Genomic DNA, 5,136 nt, shown 5'->3' with positions numbered 1-5,136 from the left:
TTCTATCTCTGGGACCCTCAATTTATATTGTAAAATGTTGATTTTACTCTGAGAGTGTGCAAATGGAACCAAACAGGTCCATTTGGTTCCATTTGTACACTCTAAGTGTTACAGACCTGCAAGGGTCCATTTGGTTCCAAAATATAATTTAGCTGGAGACCCCCTGAAACTGCAATGACCCATGAGGGTCCCCGGACCCCATATTGGGAACCACTTCTTTACAAGACTATTATTTTACTGATTTCTTTGCCAAAAAATAGCCGATCTACAAGCTCACATCGCAATGCATTATTGCATTGTGAGCTTGTAGATCGGCTATTTTATGTTAATTCATGCTAATGTTCCCCCAGAATAATATGTAGCCTGGGGTTATTAAGCGAAAGATTCTCTTACAGCACCTTTAAGAGATTGATAACACAAGTGGATGATATATTAAATTAACCCTATAACCTTAATGATTTGAATAGTTTGAATATCACTATTGTGAATTATAATAATAATCTATTAAAATGTTATATAGACTATATATATATATATTTAATATTGAATATTATAATATTATAATATTTTATATTTTATATATTTAATATTGAAGATGCTCCTCATTTTAATATTAATATTAATTTTAACTGAAGCTCTTCCAAGCATCGATGCAGTGCAAAAGGAGCCCCCCCCCTCACAATGTAAGGAGCCATAGGATTGGCTGAAGGCGGACCGATCTGATTGGCCGAGGAATCTGTCAATCAGAATGATTGACAGATTCCCTCAGCCAATGATGATGTTCGTTAACGCCCAACGTCAGAAGAGTCTCAAAAATAGTCTCAAAGGTCTCACAGATTTGTAACTCACAAGTTCAGATTTGCAACTCACGTGAGTGAACTCACAGGTTCACATTTGTCTTTTGTATCCACAAGTTCAGATTTGTGTTTTGTATCCGTGTTTCGCATCTGTGTTTTGTATTTGTGTTTTGTATTTGCGTTTTGTATCTGTAATCTGCATCTGTGTTTTGTATCCGTGTTTTACATCTGTGTTTTGTATTTGTGTTTCAAACACAGCTGCGAAACACGGATACAAAACACAGATGCAAATTACAGATACAAAACGCAAATACAAAACACAGATGCGAAACACGGATACAAAACACAGATGCGAATTACAGATACAAAACACAAATACAAAACACAAATACAAAACACAAATACAAAACACATATGCGAAACACAGATACAAAACACAGATACGAAACACAAATCTGAACTTGTGGATACAAAACACAAATGTGAAACACAAATTCACTCACGTGAGTTGCAAATCTGAACTTGTGAGTTACAAATCTGTGTTATTTACTGTGAATCTTTTGAGACTGAACTGACTCCATACTAAAACACCACGATCCAGTAACCCATACCGTGGGATTTGGAGAGAAGCGTCTGACTGCAGGGCAGGATTGATCGATCAAGAAGTCTCTGCGAGGGCGGGGGCATTGACCAGGAAGTAGTTATGTCCGCATGCCATGTCCTTATTATAAGCGACTTGTATTATTATCGTTATTTGTATTATTATTAATATTATTATTAATTTAATATGCTGCTATGCTTCTAGCTCTGCTATTTTCAAACAGTTGATGAACATTAGATTTAAATGAGCTAATCTGTTGCAATTTGTTGAGTGGCTTCTTTTCAACATTTCTGTTGCAAAATCTGGCACCACTTACACTATTGGGTTACTTATATTACAGCCCGTTTGCTGCAGTTCTTTCCACTTTCCAGACTCTTCTCGTTCTTCCTCCGCAAGGTACGTAAACCAGCAAGACAATATTAATATTATAAGTATAACTTAATATAAATGTAAACGTTCTGCAGTGCAAACTATAGCCTTATGAACAGGAGTTAATGAGTTTGTTTTTCTTTTCTTTCTTGCCTGCTCGAGTAGCTTAGCCTCTTAGCTAAATACCGGACAGATACAAAGGATACACCGGTAGCTAACACTCGAGTAATAACACAACAAGCAATATTCCGATTCTAACTTATGAAGCTAAACTACCATTAATGCACCTAGCGTTAGGAGTTAAACGGGTTCGTTTTCCCCCTTATATTCTGTTTTTGTAACATGCACTTGCATTATTTTGTTAGCTGTTATGTTCCATGAAATTAGTTAATGACACAGGAAAACTCTTCACATAGAGCATGTCTGACATAAATATGAAATAATTTCTTAAACATGTAGCCAAAGTGTTAGGTTATTCATTAGCAGCAGCTAGCATGGCTGCATACAACATACATCCCTGCTTCTGGTGACATATTATTTTAATTTGTGAGGTCTGTTAAATGATGGATCATTTTTATTAGTTTAATACTTAAAAAAAAGATTACTGTTATTGTTACAGCATAGGCAAATTGACAGATCTATGGCCTTTATGCCTGTCTACAGATGTAGATTATCTGCTCTGCAAATTCAGTGTAATTGTTAAAATTGTCTTGTTTATTTTTATTAACAGATGCATCGTTCCATATTGACCACCAATGAGTCTGTACAGCTCAAACAATGTACAACCTGCTGTACACTGTACCACTGCTCATATTAAAACTGCAATCGCTTTTGAAGGTATGTATAAGCTTGTTTTTTATTTTTAGGATGTATGTCTGGATGTACTGTAGAGAGGAGGCATTTTCATTATCTTTCAAATTGACATTGGGACTTATTCAGACTGTTGGCCTTGGCCAGGCAGGGTGTGTTATTCATGCACTCATTTCACCCAGGTTCCATCTCTGCAACGCATGCAATTTGTGTGTTCAGTCAGTGAGTCAGTCTAGTGACTGCCAGTGGTCTATGAAGGATGGATTTCCCCTTAAGTACATTTGAAATGTAAGAATGAGTTGGTGCTGTGTGTGTATAATATATACTGTATATTAATTTGTCATATTGTATGTCTCCCCTCCCTCTAGATCTGCGCATCATTAGATGCTGTCTTAACTGCAGATCAGACACATCTCAGGCACACTATCATTGTCCCTGCGGTGTAAGAACACCCTTTTAAGGGCTGATGCGATGAGAAAACACCTGCCGAAGTGCAAACTCTATTCAGGTCAGCTGTCCAGCCCTCCTCAGTCTGCCAGCCCTGCGATGCACAGTGGTCAGTCTGCCAGCCCCGCGATGCACAGTGTTCAGGCGCCCAGCCCTTCTGAGCCCTCTACCCATTCCAGATGCCCGTACTGCTCTGCTTGGCTGCGGAGTGCATCCAAGCAAATGTACACAATGTTAAGGATGTTTACTTTGTAAAATGCTTTATCTGGGCTGAATTTGTTCTTTTGCCCACCTCTGGTGTATTATCAAACATTTGCAATGCGACTGTGTGGTAAACCCTTAATATAAACATAGATAACGTGGTTGTAATTGATACACATTCATTTGATTACAAAGTTGTATTCTTTAAGCAATAAAGAAAAGGATAAAAGGTTTTCACTATGTTGTGGCTCTATTGTTGTTTCCAAACACATGCAGTGTTGCAGGCTTTCTGCTTGTTTTATTGAATTGCCACTTCTCCCAGGTCCATGTACTGCTCTGGAAGTCCATGTTGGTACCTCCCAGGTGGGTGGATGCTGCTATGACACGTGTAATATGATACCATGAACTATGATAAGTGTAATAGTATAGTGTAGTGTAACGGTGTAGTAAGTGTTTATGAAGATGTAGAAACCATTTAGACGTTACTTTGAATCACAAAATATGTATTGTATACAGAGTTTCCATAATTGTGCCCACAGATTAAAGCACTGTCACACTATTCATTGGTTTATACAAGTGTTATAGTCTGACATCCAGGAGTGATCAAATGTGATAGCAGTTGCCAGTTTCAGAAGAGAAGCAGAGTGAGTATACATACTGTTTTGGGGTAATAGTCTGAATATGCAAAACCACAATACCACAGTGTCGTAGGGTTAGTGGGTAATATTTATACATTATGGATAATTAGTATGGACTTATTTGGCTCAACTGCTGTCATACCTCACATGGTAGTGATATTGTTGGAGCGCAGAGTGAAGGTGACTGCATATCTTTTACACCTACTGCAGCAAGTGTAGGCTATATGTTACTACTCCTTAGTCCTTACTAAGTTACTACTATGACCAAACAACCTATTTATTATCCATCCAGATTGTTGAATTACTGTGGAACAAACTATTGAAGAGACTTTATTGATAGTGCCTCCTAAGAAACCAGGTGGGACCACAAAAGGGTTGCTCAACCTTATGCCTGGAGTGCTCTCCAGTGAATGTCCAGCAGTCTGTGATTAGGCTCTCTATATATTATAAAAGTCACTACAATATATATATATAGATTGATTAACATGCAGTTTGCAGAATTACAGTACATTTCAAGTACAACTCAATACAAAAACTGTTAACAGTGAGTGGACGACACCATAAAGCAGGGGTTACCAAACTTTTTTGGACCAGGTACCCCTTTTGGGTAGGCACTCGGGGGGACGCTGGGGAGGCACTGGGCAGACACTGGGGAGGCACTGGGGAGACACTGGCGAGGCACTGGGCAGACACTGGGGAGGCACTGGGGAGACACTGCGGGGAGGTACTCAGGGGGACACTGAGGAGGCACTCAGGGTCACACTGGGACAGTGGTGAGGCAGTAGGCACTCAGGGGACACTGGGGAGGTACTGGGGAGCCACTGGGCAGACACTGGGGAGGCACCATGGCGGACACTGGGGAGGCACTGGGCAGACACACACACACACACATGATTTTTTTTTTTTTTGTCAGCTTGGGTACCCCCTGGCTATGCGTCGCATACCCCTAGCCCGCGGACCCCACTTTGGGAACTGCTGCCATAAGCATTACACTTGTTTACAATAGGGCCCACGATTCCTCCCGTCCAAAACGGCCCAGAGACGGCCGAGATACGCCGGGGACCCCCGCGGACCCCCACGCGGGCACGGGGCCGAGTCCCTGAGGGCGGCCCGGTCGCAACGAGATCCCCCCCGGCCAAAACGGACCAGAGACGGCCGAGATACGCCGGGGACCCCCGCGGACCCCCACCCGGGCACGAGACCCACGGGGCCGAGTCCCTGAGGGCGGCCCGGTCGCAACGAGATCCCCCCCGGCCAAAACGGACCAGAGACG

General features: G+C 41.5%; 1 long non-coding RNA gene across 1 annotated transcript; it reads left to right on the top strand.

Annotated features, from left to right (window-relative positions):
* Positions 1-1,659: 1,659 nt before the first annotated feature.
* On the top strand, positions 1,660-3,458 carry LOC308329555. The gene is made up of 3 exons (XR_013965405.1): positions 1,660-1,794; positions 2,498-2,604; positions 2,946-3,458. It is a non-coding gene; the product is annotated as an uncharacterized lncRNA (long non-coding RNA).
* The last annotated feature ends 1,678 nt before the right edge of the window (positions 3,459-5,136 follow it).

The sequence above is a fragment of the Protomyctophum bolini genome (assembly GCF_963924005.1).
Source record: "Protomyctophum bolini genome assembly, chromosome: 15".
NCBI classification, from domain to species: Eukaryota; Metazoa; Chordata; class Actinopteri; order Myctophiformes; family Myctophidae; genus Protomyctophum; species Protomyctophum bolini.
This window is presented reverse-complemented; position numbering and strand designations above follow the sequence as displayed.